The following is a 19467-nucleotide window of genomic DNA, read 5'->3' on the forward strand; positions in this document are numbered from 1 at the left end:
CGCTCCAGCCCCCACGGCTCTGCCGGCTCCCCAGCAAACCAGTTACCCGTGCACACCCCTGATCTAGGGGCTATGGCACCTAGCTCTGCTTACGCAGGCTATGTTCACGCCACAAAGCCTAACAGAAGAAACACGGCAGACGTAAGAGAATCCCGTCAATTCAGAAGCAAACTGACCCTCAGATCTTCACACCATTTGCCATCGGCCCGCTCAGGCCGAGGGGAAGGAGCTGAGATAGCACAGCTGCCGGGAAAGCTTTTCACGTGCATTCGAACACCCCGCCGGCGAGCACAACTTCTGAGGGGCGGTGCTTGCATGCCTCTTGTCAAATGGGGCTGAAAAGACGGGATCCCACGGTTTGGTCAAACCCGGCCTTCCTCTGTCCACGGGCGGCTTGCCCTCAGGAGCCGTTATTAGCAGAGCAAGCATCTGGAGGCAAGTTCTCCCAAAAGCAGCAACTGCGCCCCCACCTCAGTGCCCCATGCCCTCAGAAGCTGCATCTGCCACCAGAATGGTAGAGGGGGGGTTATGCTGGGGACCAGGGCTGGATTAAGGGGGGGGGTTAGCCGGGCAGATGCCCGGGGCGCCAACCTATGGGGGGCACCTGATTGAAGTGGTAAGGAGCGCCACATCAGGCGCCCCCCCTTAGGTTGCCGCCCAGGGCGGGGCAGCGCATGCGCTGTGCGCCTGGGGGCGCAGCACCCCATACACGTCAATCAAGTGCCATGCGCCCGGGGCACTGGATTGTCCTGCTGGGGACTAGTGCCAGGTGGAACAAGGCATCGTGCAACGTGATAACAGAGCCCTGAAATAAAGCTGGAAAGCAGCCAGATAATTTTTACTTTTTTCTTTGCTCCGGGCGTTATCCTACAGGTCACCATTCCCCCCAAAACACAGCAGTCTGGGGAGAAGTTTGACCCTGCTACGGGGTCGGACTAGCCCTCCTCTACCCTACAACTGGAACTCCATGAACTGCCCATCCCCAGCTCCTTCCCCTTCCAGTTTGCTGCGTTTCCTGGAGAATGCACACGCTGCCTGCAGCCCGGCTCCCCCGGACTTTGCCGGCCTAGCTGACGTTGAAACCCAAGGCCCGGCCTGCCCCCAGCCCTTCTCCCAGCGCCACAGAAAAATCGAGGTAGGCCTCAAGGTTGCTGTCACCCAGCTGAGGAGGTTGTCATGGCAACTGGGATGGGGTTTAAAGCATCAGAGATCATCTGACCCTGCTGCAGAGGAGACACCACACAGCCCCCCCCCCCCCCCCCCGTGCTCCTGCTGCGTGCCAGCGCCAGGCAGGACCAAGCAGCGGGATTCGCTTTCTGCAGCCTCCAAAATATTCATAAGCCACGAAAGCTCAGAGCCGGTCAGAACGCCAGGGGGAGAGGCCACTGGAGTCCGTGGGGACTTGGCTGCCGGGGCTCTCTGTCCGCGCGGTCGCAGGGGGCCCCACAACACGGGAACTGTAGAGGGAACTGGATGGCCCTGCCCCTCAAATTATTTGGCATAGCTCCCCCTCCAGGCCTGCCAACAGGGAGGCAAAGGGGGCAGTTGCCCCACAGCTCAGCAATTCATAGGGGCCCAGGACTCCCGGGCGTTGCCACCACTATTGCAGCAGCGGCATGGTCCAGGCAGCACCAAGGGCTGGCTGGCTGTTCGCCCCCCCCCCGCGGCCCCACCCTTTCTGGGAGCCTGGAGCCAGGCCTCCCCAAACTATACCTGCCCCCCAGTAAACTGTAGGACCCCCACAGTAGGGTCTGTGAACAAGTTAGACAAACGCCTGTCATAAATGGGCTACTTAGGACACAGCCCTGATCTGAGGGCAGGGGATCGGACTAGACTGTCCCTTCCAGTCCCACGATTCTATGCAGGACTACATCCCAGAGCATCTGCCAAAGCCAGGCCTGGCCGGCAGCCACACACACCAGCAATGCAGCCGAACTGAGAGACTGTTGGTTTTCATTGTAATGCACTAGCTAAGTTTGGCGCTGCCTCTTCTAGTAACTGGTCCGTGTTCACAAGAGACTGCTCCTGCTGCCCCCTAATGGGGATGCTCCCTTAGTGCTGGTGTTGAGCGTGGGGTACGCAGCATGCAGACAATGGGTGGCAGAGATTGGGACGCAGGCATGCAACGGAGTTCTGCACAAGGACAAAGCAGGAACGCAGCAGAGCCTTCCAACAGAAACCTGCCACCGGAATCTCCTTGGTTGTGTGTGACTCCTTTGTTCAAACTACAACAGAAATGACTCCATTTGCCTCTCTCCCATCCCCACTGCCTAAGGGATTAGGATGAGAGGGTTGGAGTCAATGGGGCCAGCAGTATGGGGAAGCGATTAAGAATGTAGGAGCATGCAGTGCAAGTGACTTTTCAGCTTAGAAGAGAAGAGACTCAGGGGGGATAGGACAGAGGTCTATAAAATCATAACCGGTGTGGAGAAAGAGAATAAGGAAAAGTTATTTACTTGTTTCCATAAGAACGAGGGGGTCACCAAATGAAATTAATGGGCAGCAAATTTAAAACAAACTAAAGGAAGTTTTTCTTCATGCAATGTACAGTTAACCTGTGGAACTCCTTGCCAGAGGACGTTGTGAGGACCAGGAATTTAACAGGGTTCAAAAAAGAACTAGATACATTCACAGAGGATAGGTCCATCAATGGCTATTAGCTAGGATAGACAGTGATGGTGTTCCTAGCCTCTGCTGGAGGCTGGAAACGGGCAACAAGGGAGGGATCACTGGATGATTTCCTGTTCTGTTCATTCCCTCTGGGGCACCTGGCATTGGCCACTGTCGGTAGACAGGACACTGGGCTAGATGGGTCTTTGGTCTGACCTAGCGTGGCTGTTCTTATGTAAGTGGAGGGAGCAGACCCATACCATGGAGGAAGCGGCTACGAGGCACCAAACCAGACCTAAGCCGCACAGGGTAGGACAATGAAGAGTCCTGTGGTGCTTCAGAGACCAGCAAATTTATTAGGGCATCAGCGTTCGTGGGTAAAACCCACGTCACCCCGTGTGGCTGTAACTCGTTTGCCGTGCAACAACCCACTACGAGTCAGTCGCCAGGAGAGTGTCCAACGTCGTCTTATCCTTTCCACGTGGGCCTGGGCAAGACAGCGCCTCTCGCGGACCCAAAACATGGAACTTTCTTCTCTTGTTAGGGCAGGAACTGGCTTAGCAACCTCCGGCCCAGGGCCCCACCCAGCCAATGCCACAAATGGTGCCACTGTTCAGCACCCAGTGGCCATTCGCAGGAGGTTCTAACAGGTCAGGTGCTGTTTACGTCCATCCTTAACCGGGGCACATCAGGGATGGCCTCTCCCGGCAGCTAAGCCCTGTATTCTGCAGTCAAGTTCAGAAGCCAGCACCCTGCAGTCAGGACCAGGGGAGCCAACAGCCTTGCCAGGCCCCTGGGCCAGGACGCAAGCGGGGACGGAAGCCAATCCCAGAAGGGGCGGGGCCTCAGGAAAGAGGGGCGGGGCTGGGATAGCCAGCCCTCAGTGCTGTCCAGACTGCAATGCATCTTCCCCCCCTACCCTTCCGAGCACGGTGCTCCGGCGAGGATTTAAAAGGGCCCAGGGTTCTGGTTGCCACAGTAGTGGGGTCCAGCGGTCCTGGACCCTTTTGAATCTCTGGCCCCTGGGGCAGTTGCCCCAACTTTCCCTATTGGCAGGCTGGGTCAGTACAGAGTAAATCCAAGACAGAACGTGCCCAGTCTCACGTGCAGGGAGGCCTGGGAGATGAGACCGGCAAGGGGCTGGGCTTTCCGAAGACGCATTCCGACTCAGCCTGCACGCAGGTGTTGGCAACTTCCTCCAGCTCCCGCCACAGTCCAGCACAATCTCATACCAGATGGTAGTGGGAGGGCCTGCCAGCTGCCAGCTCAGAGAGCGACCTTCACGGTTTCTATGGAATTCGTATTAGCTGACTCCTTCCCCGTGCTTAGAGCGTTTCGCTCCATCGACTCTCGCACAAGCTGGATGGAAATTCTGCACCCAGTCCCCCGGATTGTGGGGTGCTCTGCAGACCTGAATTCCCAGGCAGCGAAGGCCTCGGCTACACGGAAAAGTTTAAAGCGCAGCCGTGACCGTGAGGCCACGGCACGAGCGTGGGGGGAAGAGATCTCCCAGCGCACCACGGAAACCACCTCGACATGGAGAGGAGCCAAGAGCTCAGCTCCCTGTGCTGGCGCTAGGTTCACACTGGCGCTTTGCAGCCTTGTAACTTGCCGTGCTCGGGGAAGAAGGGTGGTTTTTCACACCCCAGAGCCAGAAAATGTAGTGCTGTGACGTGCCAGTGTAGACTTGGCCTTAGTTTCAATTGAAACATGGTGATTTTATTGCACTAAATGTGAAAATTAAGATCACAGCCAGAACACCATTCCAAGCTCTCTAGTCTGGTGCAGGATAGCCGTGCTGTATCCAGACTCTGCGATTCATCCCTACCTATCCAAGTGAGACTTGTCGCTGGGAATGAAACTGCAAAGCATCCATACTTTGACATGCCCCAAATCCAGAAGAGCAGATTTAGGACATTCTGCAGTGCACCATGTAAGAGCAAGTTAGCACATAGGTGGCATCTACACAGCACCCTTACCTCGAAATAGCTTATTTCGAAATTTGGCGCTGTCTACACAGTGCCAAATTTTGAAAAAAAAACAAAAACGCAATTCTGACAAGTCCCTTAACCCTTATGGAACGAGGGTTACAGGGACACCAGGATAGAGCACCTGTTATTCGGAAATATATTTCCAAACAATGGGCACGTTTAAAGATATGGAATTGCTATTTTGGGATACTTCCAGTATCCTGAAATAGCCCCGCTGTCTAGATGTAGCCTTAGCGTCCCTAGCTCTCCCGATCATTCCATTCTGAGTTCTAAGTTAGCTATAAGCTAGCAAAAAGAATTGCTGTCGTGTGGACAGCTTGCAGGAGATCTCTGCTCAGCGTGCGGCAGGAGTCACAAGAGACAACCAAATGTTAGGCGTTGTCTCTATCCATGTGGACATCCACGCTTCGGAGATCGATTTTACAGGGTTTGATTTAGTGGGTCTAGTAAGGACCTGCTAAATCAAATGCTGCAGGCACCCCAATCAACCCCAGTACTCCACAGAGGAGTAAGGGAAGTTGACAGGAAAGTTTCTCCTCAACTGAGTCTCTCCCATTTCCCTCCCGCAGAGGGGCACTCCAGAAAGTTGTTTGATTCCAGCTAAGCTATTCACGCATCTTAAATCGAATTTCTCCCCCAGTGTAGACCTGGCCAGAGAATGAAAAAGGGATGGGAGGGAGAGCAAAACTGTGCCCTTATATAAAATGCCAGCACCTCAAATACTCTGCTTCATTCACTGCATCTCCAAGAGGCTAGAACAGAAATACAGAAGGTTCTGAACTGGGCAATGAGAAAGACGTGGAAGAACGTAGAATCTAACAGATTGAAAAGCTCTGGGCTGAGATTCTGGGCTATGCTGCATGGAAGTTGCTGCAGAGGGGGAGGGGGGGAGAAGAGGGGGCCGGGAGAAGGCTCAGTTGGCTTTAAGAGATTGTTTTATCCTTTTAAAGCTCGGCTTCCCTGGGCATTGGACAGGGTCCCTGTGTGACACACCATCCTGGGGGCCTTCGTTATGGCAGCCTCCCAGGCCCAGCTGTGGACCACAGCCTGGCTCAGGATCTATGCAGGGCTGCCTGCTGCAGCCTTACCCTGGGCACACGTCCCATGCCAGGGGTAGCGAGCAGGGAGAGCTGGATGGCCGCCTTCTACCCCCACCCAGAAACGAGGCTTTAGGGACACGTTTAGGGACGTAAAATCCCAGTTGATCAGTTAAGCAGGGGGCTGGGAGCAGGAGTCAGAAGTTGGACGAAGTGGTTTCTGCTCCTGCCTCCTTCCCCCCGCCCCGTGCAAGGCTCCCGGGGGCTGGCAAAGGAGCCAGCAGCCGCATGCGTGAGGCAGCTGGCTTCTGCTCCTGGCGCCCATGGAGCTGCTCCCTGGTAACTGGTACTCAGTAAGCACCACCCGGTAAGAGCGGTTAGTTGTTTGCATCCCTGGACATTTGAAGGGGGCTCATCTATGGAAGGAGCTAGAACAGGCTGGGGTCTCCCCTGAGAGGAGCGGTGGGCAACTTGGGGCACGTGGGCCCACTGGGGTCTATGTGTGGCCCGCGAGATCTTGTGTTATTGTTGCCCGTGCACAGATCCCGCAGGTTTCCATCAAGGTTGGTTTTTTCCTACCGGTGTTACTAGAGTGACACGCAGGGGAAGCCGGGGCATGTTGATTGCTCACAGCACGGACCAGGAGAACCGCGCGCTCCCTCTGCAGCCAATCCCAGCGCGGCTACAGCTCAATTGGCTCCACCCACAAATTCCAGCCATGCAAGCACAGTTGCTAAACCACCCTGGCCCTGTTGGCTACCACAACCTTGTGGCCCAGTGAGACGAAGGAGACCCCCTCGCAGCCTAGGTTGCCCCTCGCTGCCTGGGAACCTAGTGAACAAAAGGGACGCAAGGCAGAGCAGATCACGCCCCCAGCACCTGCTTCCTAAATAGCTAGTTATTTTTAGGAGACTGGTTTATATGGGGCTTTGCATGACGTGGAGCGGGTGCTCGGGCCCAGTATGTTGGACAGAAGCCCAAATAAAGAAGGGTCTACAGTCGGGAGATCAGCCCTTCTATTTGTACTACAATAATCGGAGGAAGGGGCGATATTCAGTACAAGCAGAAGGGAGCACGTTTAACGTTACCCATTGGAACGTTATGTTCCCTACAACTCAATTAGCGTGTGGAACTCACCGCCACAGGATTTTGCATGAGTCAGAAAAAGAACTGGGCATTTCTGTGGCCAATGGAATCTCCCAAGCTACAGGCTAAAGGTGAAACAGCTCCAAGAATTGAGGAATGGAGATAAACTCTCAGGGTACGTCTACACTACAGCGCTAATTCGAACTAACTTAGTTCGAATTAGTTAATTCGAACTAAGCTAATTCGAACTAACGGATCCAGACTAAAAAACTAGTTCAAATTAGCATTTTGCTAATTTGAACTAGCATGTCCACATTAAGTGGACCCCGAACCGGGGTTAAGGATGGCCAGAAGCAGTGCCGGCAGGGCATCAGATGAGGACTTAGAGCATGGAGCTGCTGCCTCAGGCTAGCCGAGGGCTGTGCTTAAAGGGACCCGACCCCCACCCCGGACAGACAGTTCTCAGGGGTGCCCCGCTTGCAAAGCAGTCCTGGCTTGGAGTGCCCTGAGTGCCCACACTGGGCACATCACAGCACTTGGCCATCGGACCGGCTGCACTTGCCGCAGGCTGCCATCTGGGGAGAGGGGACAATTGGGGGGCTGCAGGAGAGGTTCCACCCCCAGAAGCCTGCAGAGCCAGCCCAGTCCTCCCCATCGGGGGCTCCTACCCCATTCCTCCCTCACCTCCTTCCACTTACCCCTCCCTAGCCCCCCTTCCTGATGTACAAAATAAAGGACAATTGTGTTCAAAAATAGAATCTCTCTTTATTGAACAAAACTCGGGGAGACAGGGAAAAGGAGGTGGGAGAGGGGAAGAGAGAGGCTGGGAGAGGGGAGGGCAACCAAAATGATCAGGGGTTGGGAACAGGTCCCATATGAAGAGAGGCTAAAGAGACTGGGACTTTTCAGTTTAGAGAAGAGGAGACTGAGGGGGGAATAGGATAGAGGTCTATAAAAGCATGAGTGGGGTGCAGAGGGTGCATCAAGAAAAGTTCTTCATTAGTTCCCATAATAGAAGGGCTAGAGGACACCAAAGGAAAGGAATGGGTAGCAGGCTTCAAACTAGTAACAGAAAGTTGTTCTTCACAAAGCAAAGAGTCAACCTGTGGAACTCCTTGCTGCAGGAGGCTGTGAAGGCTAGAACTAGAACAGAGTTTAAAGAGAAGTGAGATAAAGTGATGGAGGTTGGGTCCATGGAGTGGTATTAGCCAGGGGGTAGGAGTGGTGTCCCTGCCCAAAGTTTGTGGAAGGCTGGAGAGGGATGGCACGAGACAAATGGCTTGGTAATTGTCTTCGGTCCATCCCCTCCAGGGTTCCTAGGGTTGGCCGCTGTCGGCAGACAGGCTACTGGGCTAGATGGACCTTTGGTCTGACCCAGGACGGCCATTGTAAGCTCAGGATCGGGGGTCTCACTGGACCACCTTGATTTTCATGCACACCTGCTCCTGGGTGGCCAGGCTGGCAGCTCTCCTGCCCTAGACGGCCACTTTCCTGTGCCTAGTGCGGAGGTCGTGGACAAGGTCCACGATGTCCGCACTAGACCAGGCGGGTGCCCGCTTCTTGCGGTCCCGGGCAAGCTCCCGGGAGCCGCCAGCCTGGTCCCAGGAAGAGGGGGAGGGCTGGGGGGCATCGGGTGGGTGGCTCTGTGCCGTGCCAGGTGCAGGGTCTGCTGGCTGGGTGCTGGCAGGCTTGCACCTGGCACGGGCACCGTAGCCAGCCCGTGCCCCTTTAAGGGGTCCGGGGCCAGGAGGGGGGCAATAGAGTTTCCCTGGTGTGGCCAGAGTGGCCACCAGGGAAAGCTGGGGAGGGCTAGCCTCCCACTAGTTCGAATTAAGGGGCTACACAGCCCTCAATTCGAACTAGTAAGTTCGAACTAGGCTTAGTCCTCGTACAATGAGGTTTACCTAGTTCGAACTAAGCGCTCCGCTAGTTCGAATTAAGTTCAAACTAGCGGAGCGCTAGTGTAGCGCCTATCAAAGTTAATTCGAACTAACGTCCATTAGTTCGAATTAACTTTGTAGTGTAGACATACCCTCAGAGTCCAGGGCCTGAGCCAGCCTCTGACCCATCGGTGTCTCGGAAAGGAAAACATCTCCAGGGTTTCCTGCACTTTCTGCTGGTGAATCCAGCGCTGGCTGCTGTCAGAGCCAGGGGACTGGGCTCCCTTGTTTGAGCCTTTGTTCCTCTGCTCTCTGGTAACACTTTCACCTGCACACGGCTGCTCCGTTCCTTGCTTGTGAAATGCCTGAAGATCCTCCCTTCCCACGCCCTGTCTCACGCAGACCCCTGGCTACCTGCCCACTGAACCTTCTCCGGCCAGCCACTGGGCACCCTCACCTGTCCTTTCTGGCAGAGCCGGCCTTTCAGGGGCTGACGCTGTGCCATGCCAAGCGATGGAGCTTTTAACACCACCAGGCGGCCAGCCCCGCTAAGTGATCCATCTGGAGCCTTTTGCTCTAGTTTGTGATTCCCGCAGTCACAGGCTGATGCTTCGCAGGCGGCGCGGGCTGTTGCTGACACTTGCGAGAGACACCACAGATAGAAAAGCCGGCGGATTCAACGGGCGGGCCTCACGGGAGCCAAGGCATCAATAGCACTTCTGAGAGCATCACGTACCAGCCTGACGCGACTGCCGAACCGAGGAGGATGCGTGAGCCACTGTCACGTCAACGGCCTCTAGGCGGCACCCCGCATGAAGACACACGTTGGAATAAGTGTGCCGTTTGCCCAGCCTGGCCTCCCTTTCCTGTGCCAGGCAGATATACATGTGCGGGCATCTCCTCTCCCCCCCCAGTAATTCTGACCAATTCATGGTCCCTTGATACTGTGCCGGGTCCAGAGCAGTCTAACTCAGCAGCCTCCCTGGGCGTGTTCTGTTTCCCAGCATGCTTATGGGCACACGGATGTCCACGCCGCTCACTGACTCCAACACACAGGCCCTCAGCACCCTCTTCACTCAGGCAGGGAGAGAGAGTAGCCCCCTACAAAGGAGCCAAGCAGTCGTATTCCTCTGCGTGAGGACCCTGAAGCTCCCGCCAAGGGAAGAACAGGGTCTACCCAGTAAAAGAATCAAATGCTTCAAAGTGGGGGTGGGAGGTCTGTTCTCTGCAGAGACAGGACTAGAGCCTCACCGGCGGTTGAATGGCACAATGTCAGCTGAGTGACGCTGGTTTGCCCCAGCTGACGATCTGACGGAAAACGCCGAGACACCATCGCGTACCTTCCAGCTCCCAGCAGAACGGATGAGTCCCGTGTGAGAGCCGGGGCACGGTGCCCGTAGCCGTTACCCGAGACGGGAAAGGACGGACAGTTCCCAGGACGGTATGGAAGTTACCCAGAATTCTTTGGGGGACCCCAGCACGTCCGTGCTCCTGGGATGTGGCAGGAGTCCAGGCTGGCGGCGGAGCAGCCTTGCAGTCTCCTGCACCCGGGCGACTCTGAATGTTCAGAGAGGGAGGTTGTGATGAGGTGGCCGGTCACAACAGCCTCCCTCCGCTCCTTGGAGCAGAGCCCATCAGCTCCTTCCCAGAGCAGGGACCTGCAGCGGCCACTCCCAGGAGACGTGTTTCAGAGCATTAACTGGGATACTCCAGCAGAATGGCCGCCTGCTGTCGGAGTCCCTCTGCCTCCTGCAGGGCTGCTATTGTGTCGGGTTGACGGTCGTTTTCCCTTCCATTGCTCCTTTTGTTCTATTTTACAGAACTGCCTCCAATGCTGACCTGTGTGTTTCTAACACCATGGCCTGGCCTCCCGGGGGCTGGGCTGATGCCAGCTCCCTGCGCGGCCCAGCCAGTTCTGAAGCAGGAGCCACTATAGCAGCTGCTCTAGCCAACCAGCCCCACTCAGCTGGCCAAATAGCCACATGCGGCCAGCGCGCTGGACACCCCGGTTCTAAACGGGCGATTCCATCCATCCCAGCTGGATCCTCCTGGGATCAGAGCCCAGGAAGCTACAGCTCGATTTCAATGCAGCTGTTGCTAGCGGTGTCCTAAGGGCTCTTGTGACTGATGGGACAATTCCCCCCCTTCCCACCCCAGAACTAAACCTGGTTGCAGACTGATCTCTGCTAGGTGCCCACAGAGCTATCAAGCCAGGTTTAAATTTGGCTGTGTCTGAACAGAGGGGACCAGTTCACGTCACAATCAGGTGAATTCATTAGGCCAGGACTCTCCAACCTTTTAAAGCACAAGATCACTTTTTGAATGCAAGTGTAATCCAGACTCTGCCTCAAACCCAGGTACCCTGGCCCCGCCTCCTCCGTGCCTCTTCTCCGAAGCCCCGCCCCTGCTCACTCTGTCCCCCCTCCCTCCTCTCCTTACACCAGGCAGGGGCAGAGGGCCGGAGCACAGATTCAGTTCTTGGGCTAAGGGATCTGGAGTGTGAGAGGGGCTCTGAGCGAACCTGGGGCAGGGAGTTGGGGTGCCGGAGAGGGGTCAGGCTCTGTAAGGGAGTTTGGGTCTAGGAGGGCTTAAGGCTGGGGTGAGGGAGGGGGTACGTGACTGGGGCAGGGGTTCGGAGTTGGATCCAGCTGGACACTGCTTACTTCAGGTGGCTCCTGGGTGGTGGTGCCGTGGGGCTAAGGCCGGCTCGCCCCTGCCCTAGCCCTGTAGCACTCAACAGCAGCCAGCAAACTCCCTCCATCGCTAGCCCTGTGATATCCCTGCCCTCCATTCTGTGGAGATAGACTACACGGTGGGAAGCACCCTCCTCTCCCTTCCCTGCACAGCAAGCAGGAGGCTCCTGGAGGGGAGAAAAGCTCCAAGGCGAAGGGCAGGAACCGCACATCACTGGGCCGGGGTGGGGGGCAGCAGAAGGGCCTGCACTTGAGAGCCTCTTGGCCAGTCTGGATCCCGTCACAGGCTCCACAATCCACCAGGCGATCCCGATCCACCGGTTGGTGACCCCTGCACTAGGCTCTAGCCCGGGAAAACACATTTCTCTCAAAGGCGAAGAGTTTATTTTTAGTGATGAACGGGTCTGCCCTTTGCAGCCTGGGCTCTTCATTAAATGGGAATTCTACCCGTTCTGGAGCAGAGATTTTAACTGATGGGTAACAAATAAAACCAGCAGGAATTGGATGGCAAGTTTGGTTTCTATGGTAAAAAGTGAACACTCGCCCTTCCCCCCACGTACACTAATATAAATCCCCAACAAGCTATTGTAACCCCCACACTGCCTGCGAATGGTGCACTGTCCCATGCACTGGCACTGAAATGACTTAGAGAGAATGAGTTTGCTCTGCAGCCTTAGCTCAGAGCCAGCTGGCTTTTAGTTCAAGCCGTAGCGGCTCATGCACTAAGCTCCAGAGGTTCCGGGTTCCGTTCCGCCTGTTGACATTACACTAATATGAACCAGCCCGGAGCCCCACTGATGTGAGATACACGCGGCATGGGGGCAGGGGTCCGTGCTACAGGATCCTGACTCAGAATGAGGGCCTGTGCTTTGAGGAACAGCCCAAAGCCAACCCACCCCACGCTTTGGGGCAAGCCTCAACCCAGCCTCCAATTCTGTGGGCGTAATTCTACGCCCACAAATAACTCTGGGCACACGTCAGAATTCAGCCGGCCAAATGCCTGGCTTGTGGGCGCAGCGAGGGAATGTCTGAACACTTTCATTTGCGGCCACAACGCTGGAGGCCAGTTCTGAAAAACAACAAGAGGCCCTAAAGGTCATTGACAAACCTAAGGAAATCCTGTGGCAAGGCTGTCTCGGCCTGACAGTGCAACCACACAGCCCTGCCTCACTGATAACAACCCAAAGCATGATAGCGCTAAAGGAAAAGCAGAGAGTGTCTGAATTCAGCACTTCCTTGGTTTCTTTACCACACATCACTCCAGTAGCATCAAGAACACAGTTCGGGCATACACACATTTCATAACCAGCCGGCACGCCCAAAACATGGAAGATTTCCATTCCGGCTTCTATACACTGCTTTTCACTCTGCTCTCGGGAGATACCGCAAGTATCCGGGTCATGTCTAGATCCTGCAAAGTGGCTATTGAGCTCGACTCCGCCTGTGTCAATTCTGCAGTTTAAACACACAGCGAAGAGAGAACCGAGCTGTGAAATGGATAACTAGGGTTGCCAGATGGTTTCAACAATAATACCGGACACGCTTGACATCACAACCCAATCTGCATTCCATCTGATTTAGAAAATACCAGACATTTCTATTTTCTCAATTTGTTTCCCAAACAGAAAGCTCAAATACTGGATTGTCCAGTTCAAAACCAGACACCTGGCCACCCTATGGCTAACACAATGCTGAGGTGCACTTTAAAGAGACCTCACGGCACTATTCCAGATCAGGCTTTTGTGTGGGTAGGTTGTGTGTTACATTTACCAACAAAACACTAATCTGATATGGGGGAAGATGTTTGAAATTGAAAAATGGCATTTTAGTTCAATCTGTTATTTTCTGGGTGCATAATTGGCTGGATAACGGTAGTCAGAGAGTTGTTGTTAACGGTTCTAAATCCTGCTGGAAAGGGATAACAAGTGGAGTTCCTCAAGGGTCTGTTTTGGGACCCGTACTGTTCAATATCTTCATCAATGATGTAGATATTGGGATAGAGAGTACGCTTATTAAGTTTGCAGATGATACCAAACTGGGTGGGGTTGCGACTTCTTTGGAGGATAGGGACATAATTCAAAATGACCTTAGCAAGTTAGAGAAATGGTCAGAGGTAAACAGGATGAGGTTTAATAAAGAGAAATGCAAAGTGCTCCACTTAGGAAGGAACAATCAGTTCCATACATACAAGATGGGAAGCGACTGTGTAGGAAGGAGCATGGCAGAAAGAGATCTAGGGGTCATAGTGGACCACAAGTTGAATATGAGTCAACAGTGTGATGCTGTTGCAAAAAAAGCAAATATGATTCTAGGTTGTATCAACAGGTGTGTTGTAAGCAAAACTCGTGAAGTCATTCTGCCGCTCTACTCTGCACTAGTTAGGCCTCAGCTGGAGTACTGTGTCCAGTTCTGGGCGCCACATTTCAAGAAAGATGTGGAGAAATTGGAAAGGGTACAGAGAAGAGCGACAAGAATGATTAAAGGTTTAGAGAACATGACCTATGAAGCCAGGCTTCATGAACTGGGCTTGTTTAGTTTGGAAAAAAGAAGATTAAGGGGGGACATGATAGCGGTTTTCAAATATCTAAAAGGGTGTCACAGGGAGGAAGGAGAAAATTTGTTCCTCTTGGTTTCTGAGGACAGGACAAGGAGTAATGGGCTTAAAGTGCAGCAGGGGAGGTTTAGATTGGACATTAGGAAAAAATTCCTAACTGTCAGGGTGGTCAAATATTGGAATAAATTGCCAAGGGAGGTGGTGGAATCTCCCTCTCTGGAGATATTTAAGAACAGGTTAGATAGACATCTGTCAGGGATGGTGTAGGTGGAGCTTGGTCCTGCCTTGAGGGCGGGGGGCTGGACTCGATGACCTCTTGAGATCCCTTCCAGTCCTATTATTCTATGATTCTCCTCGGGAGGGAGAAGTAAAAAATACAAGAGGCTTATGTTAGAGCCAACAACTTACAAACAATGTTGAACACAGGGGCAGACTGAGACAGGCTTTTTGGATCTAGCCGCCCTGAAACTGGACCCACATGGACTCCCAGGATCTGTTATCAGTGGCATGGCACCAGTGACTGTAGGAAGAGCCTGGTCATTTCTGTAAGCTGTAGGACTCTTTAACAGTCTGAAGCCCAGCTGTTTGCAACAGACCAGCCAAAACGGCTCCCTAATTCTGATGGACTTTGGTTGTGAGGTTACCGTTACAATCTAATGGGGTCTCAGATTTGTTACTTGCCAAATATACAACGGGGAGGAGGGAAGAGAAATTCCTGCTGCGTTAAATGCTTAGCCATTTGAGCCCTGCATCTTGGGTGCAATACTAGCCTTGCTACTGCCTTGAAATCCACAGCTCCATTAACATTTCAACATTTGAAATACAGCACGCAGAAGGCTGGCCCTGCTTACCCAGAATCCTTTGCTTTTCGTTATCCACCAGCCTAACCCCAAACTGCATCCTAAAGGGAGGTGATGGATTTGCAGTACATTGAGAGCATGTGCCCTCAGCCCTGCTTGGCTTCATTAGAAAGGAACCGGTTTGGGTAACGCACAGCCAGCCATGCAAACGCCGCCAAAGCCGTTTCATGTTGGCACCCGGAGACGCTTAGAGTTTTCTACTAGGCCCACTCTAATTTATTTCTGGGTTTCAACCCAAGCCACCATGGCGCCTTTCTGTATAATTCCTTGTCTCTTGGGTGCCAGCCTGACCCACCAAAATCAGTGGGAAAACGCCCTGTTCTGGGAGCGGCAACGCTTATTCTCCAGTGCTGCAGGGTAGGGAAGATATCCCGGGCCAAGTTTTCAAAAGAGCCACATCTCAGCCTCTGCAGTAACCCCAGAGCATTTGCAGATACAAACGTACCAATTCTGACAGCAAGCGGGTCCGTGGGAATTACGGGTATTTTCAACAGATTCAATGAATAGGCTATAAAGCCAAAAGGGAGCACTGTGATCACCTAGCCTGACCTCCTGAATAGCACAGACCGTAAGACTTTCCCAACATAGCTCCTGTTTGGACTAGAGCAGGAGCATAGGCAGGAATTTAAATTTCACACTTTTGGAGGGGCACAGAACATGTCCCTACCTCGGCCCTTAGGAGCTCTAAAGCCCCACTGATTATTGTTCTGCCCATGAACTACAGCACAACCTTCAAAGACTATCCAATCTTGATTTATGAGGAAGCCATCACAACCAGTGTTCCCTGTAAGCTGGATGCTTGTGCAGCCGCTCAGGAGAGATTCAAATGTTGCCGAGCTGATTAGCAGAGTGTCCACCGCTAAGTATTTGGTTTTTTTGGTGGTGGTCACATTTGCATATCCACAGTGCACGTCAAAAAAGATTCTGCACACGGATGGAAAAAATCCACCACGTGAATGGAAAAGATTTGACATGGCGTCCAACATGCTAGCCACCAGCCACATGTGGCTATTTGGCTGGCTGAACGTGGCTAGTTCGCTATAGCAGTAGCCACTATACTGACTATTGCTTCAGAACTGGTTGGACACCCTGGGATTAGAGGGAACGCTGCCCACAACCCTTGTTAAATTGTTGCAGTGGTGAATCACCTTCACTGGGGAATACTTGTGCTTCACTTGTGCACGTAGAATCCTGCATAACAGCACTTGGGGGTGGATGTGCCGACGTGCTAAGCCCTTGGCAGGCCACTGAAAGCCAACAAAGCTCTGTTGGTAAGTCCACACACAGCCTCATTACACACGTACTAACAGAGCTCAAGCTAGTGCACTAAAACCATCAGCGTGGCTGTTCAGCTTTGGTCCTTCCAATCTCCCACCCAGCAAACACGGTGCTTGTCCTTTTACATTTTTTAAACCTTCTTATCCAAGAGATGGGATGATGGTTTTCAAAGACACAGAATCTGGAGGAAATTTCCTGTAACCATTTAATAGTAGGGCAAATCTGAGGTTTACACTGCTTCGTGCTCATGAACCATCTGCCCCACTTCAGGTGGATTTGGTTCCGTGGGCTCTGGGGTTTTGGTGGCTTCAAGGGGGCAGGTGACTTTCTACACGTGCCGAGGGAAACCTCATGCTTTGGACTAACACAATTTTGTGCATCAAGGAGCCACCGCAGTAGCAGAAAGGGGTTTCTCCGGGAGCTGTTCTTGCACGTCACTGGAAACCTTCCCTTTGCTCACCAAGAAATGCTGAGTTTGCCCCAAAGATCCTACTGCAAAGAGAACCCCTTAGACAAGACTACGTCATGGTGCTACGCAGCCTTTCAAACTGATAATAGCGCAGGGCCAAAGGGTGCTGGTCCTCCCGGGAGGAAGGGACCACCGCAGGGTAACCCTCCCCCCTTGCCTAACAGAAAAACTTCCTTGAGCATCTTCGAGAACAGTTCGAGACACATTTAGCAAGATTCTAGAAGCTGGTTTCAGTTTGCACGATCCCTATTGCGCTCTCTGCCTCAGCTTCTCTGAATTCCAGGGGGGCGAACAGGCTGTCAGCTTCACCCTGTGCCTGATCCAATTTGCACAGCGTGCGGCACACATCAAAACACAGTCTCCCCAAGAAGGCCCGTGTGACGCAGAGACGCTTATGCCCGGGCAGAGACCTGCTGAGTGGGATTCTGTGGCAGACACGTAGGGACCAGCGGGGTAACAGCAGGAGGAAATGAAAGGCAGGACCCCTGGGGTCCAGGCTCCACCTTCCTAGGTGAGGCCCAGCTACAATGGAGAGTCAGAGAAGCAGCAACCGGACAGAGCACAGCTGATTACAGGAGGCAAAGCGAGCTGGCCGGCGTGGGGGCCACTCACGAACCAGAACGGAACAAAGGTAGATTCCATGGAGTGAGGGCGAATGAGTTCGGGGGTGGGGAAGAAAAACCCGAAATGTTGCTCTAACCAGCTCCCTTCAAACCTCAACCACGCTGCGCCAGGAGAGGCTGTCCAGAGGGCCAGCACAAGATCTGGGGACCACTAACGTCCCTTTGAGCCTAAAGGGGGGGGGGCTTGACGCAGGGTTTCCATGGTGGGGACTTTGCACTGGCGCCACGGGCCATAGGCAGATGTGTCGCTTTCTTTTGAGCGCAAGACGCAGCCACTTCAAGCTCAAAGAGCCGTAGGAAAGGTGGGGAAAATGGTGGTTTTAACAGCCCAAGCAAGGTCATTACATCAAATATGCCTCCCCAACAGCCGGGCAGGCAGCGCCGTATTGTATAGGGATGAGACATGCACAGCAGGGAGTTTCCAGGAGGACCGGCCATGCTGACCTTGAGGGGGCAGACCTGATCCAGGCCCCCCCATCCATCCCCCCCGTGCGATTAGCGTCCCCCTGGCCATGCAGCATAAATCAGTAAATAACAGACCCTCCTCTGGCCAGCCAGGCCCAGCGCTGCAGGGGAGGCCCGGGAAGGGGCCCAGCGGGATGCGGACCAGATGGGTGCCGGCCCCAGGGTGGGATAAATCCCCTGCTTTCCTTCGCCCGGGGTGGGCTCCAGACCCAAGCCGCCGGCAGCCCCCTCCTGGCTGCAGAGCCCGGCAGCTGCTGCATTTGCAAAGGGGAGGGGGAGGGGGGCCGGTCACATGCAGCCGCAGGAAGTTTTACTGATGGGGAGCCTGGACCGGCGACCCGTCCTGGCACCCCCGCGGCAGGGTGGCGCTGCGCCCGCATGGCCAATGCAGCCCCCCCAGCCCGCGGCTGTCCCCCTCCAGCCCATGCGCTGCACCCCCCCCCCCTTCCCCAGTGATGCGGCGCTTTCTGTGCGCATCCCGTGCGCCCCGGGCTCACCTGAGCTCGCTCAGCGGGGCCCGCAGCGATTCCTCCGGGGCGGGGGCGGTGCAGCAGCCGGGCTCAGCACCTGCCGGCAGGGAGCACAGAGCCCAGGGTCACCCACCAGCGCCAGCCCCCCAAGCCCAGCCCAGGCGCGGGGGGAGGGGGTGCAGCGTCCCGCCCCTATTCCGCCCGCGGCCCCCGCCGAGACCCCCCGCGGGCTGCTCGCCGCGCCGCCTCCATCACCTGCTGCCGGGCCGGTGCCACGCCAGGGCGCTGCTGTCTGGCCGGCCGGGCTCGGCGCTCGGGCGGGGGCTGCGGGGAGGGGCGGGCGGCTGCGCCTGCCTGGCTCACACGCCGCTGCGCAAGAGCCGCTCGCCTCTTAAAGGGCTAGTGGGCGCCTGGCAGCCGCCAAGGGGGGTCCCCGCCCCGCCGGCCCCCCGCCCCGGGGGCTCGGGCAAAGTTTGCCGCAGCCCTGCGCTCCCCAGGGCCCTGCAGCCACGCCAGGGAGGGGCCCTGGCCGGACTCCGCCCTGGGCCCACTCCGCACGACGGGGCGGGGACCCTTTTGGGGGTCGGGGGCCGCTGACCCAGAGAAGAAATCAGTGGGGGCTGCACACAAGTGAGAAGCGAGAAAGAAAAGCCAGCCCCTCCCTGAGGTGGCCCTGGCTGGGCAGGAGACAGGCTCGCCCCAATTCCCAGGCTAGTAGATTTTGTGTGTGCCACCCCACAGTGGGACGGAAGGGGGGGCTGGAACACCAGCACAGCCCCCCTATTACTGGTGGGGGAGCCCCAAGCCTCAGGGGCAGATCCAGGCAAACGGGGCCAAATGCACCCCCCCCACACACACCCCTTCGGTTCACCACCCTGGCTTAAGTGATTGTGTAACTGCAGACAAATTCAGTGGTTACACATCGGGGAGGGGGAGAGGCCTGCAGCATGGAGGGAGGGGGGGTTGTATAACGGTGCACATTGTCCAGTTACACTTTCACATCCCTACTCCAGATTTCAGCTCCCAGTTGCCAGAGCCCCGGTTAGCTGAGCACACGCCGCTTAGCGGCCTGGTTTTTCAGCCCCGCTGCAATTCACACAGACTCACGGGGTCCCGCGTCACGAATCTGCAGCAAGAAGAAAAGGAGACGTCGCTCCAGGCGCAGCCCCATGGTTTGCACGGCTTGGGAAGGTTACCACACAAAGGGAAAGACCCACAGGATCAGGAAATGTCACCCAAGCAATAGTTTCTATAGCAACATGCATCCCAATCCAGAAAGATTTCCCCAAAGCACCGTCTCTGGGATAGATGCTGATCTCAGGCATCATGGAATAACTCACTGCAGACAATCGTTACTCTAACTACACCACTGGAACTGGTCAGAATCTGGCCCTACTCCACCTCACCAAATATGTAATTATAATTGGGAGTCAAGTCAATAGACGTGGCTT

At 54.9% G+C, this 19467-nt stretch overlaps 1 protein-coding gene across 2 annotated transcripts in view; it reads right to left on the reverse strand.

The window, feature by feature from the left end:
• SNPH (syntaphilin) overlaps nucleotides 1-18468 on the reverse strand; it is a 42510-nt gene extending 24042 nt beyond the window's left edge. Inside the window, exons 1-2 of one of the 2 annotated variants that reach the window (XM_075900902.2) lie at nucleotides 18272-18468; nucleotides 18044-18113 (exon numbers count right to left, since the gene is read on the reverse strand). The gene's annotated coding sequence lies outside the window, so the exon portion shown is untranslated. The remainder of the gene's footprint in view (nucleotides 1-18043; nucleotides 18114-18271) is intronic. The other variant, XM_075900903.2, reaches the window with a different exon arrangement.
• Nucleotides 18469-19467: the final 999 nt, after the last annotated feature.

Source organism: Pelodiscus sinensis, chromosome 17 (assembly GCF_052426305.1).
Source record: "Pelodiscus sinensis isolate ZL-2025 chromosome 17, ASM5242630v1, whole genome shotgun sequence".
NCBI lineage: Eukaryota > Metazoa > Chordata > Testudines > Trionychidae > Pelodiscus > Pelodiscus sinensis.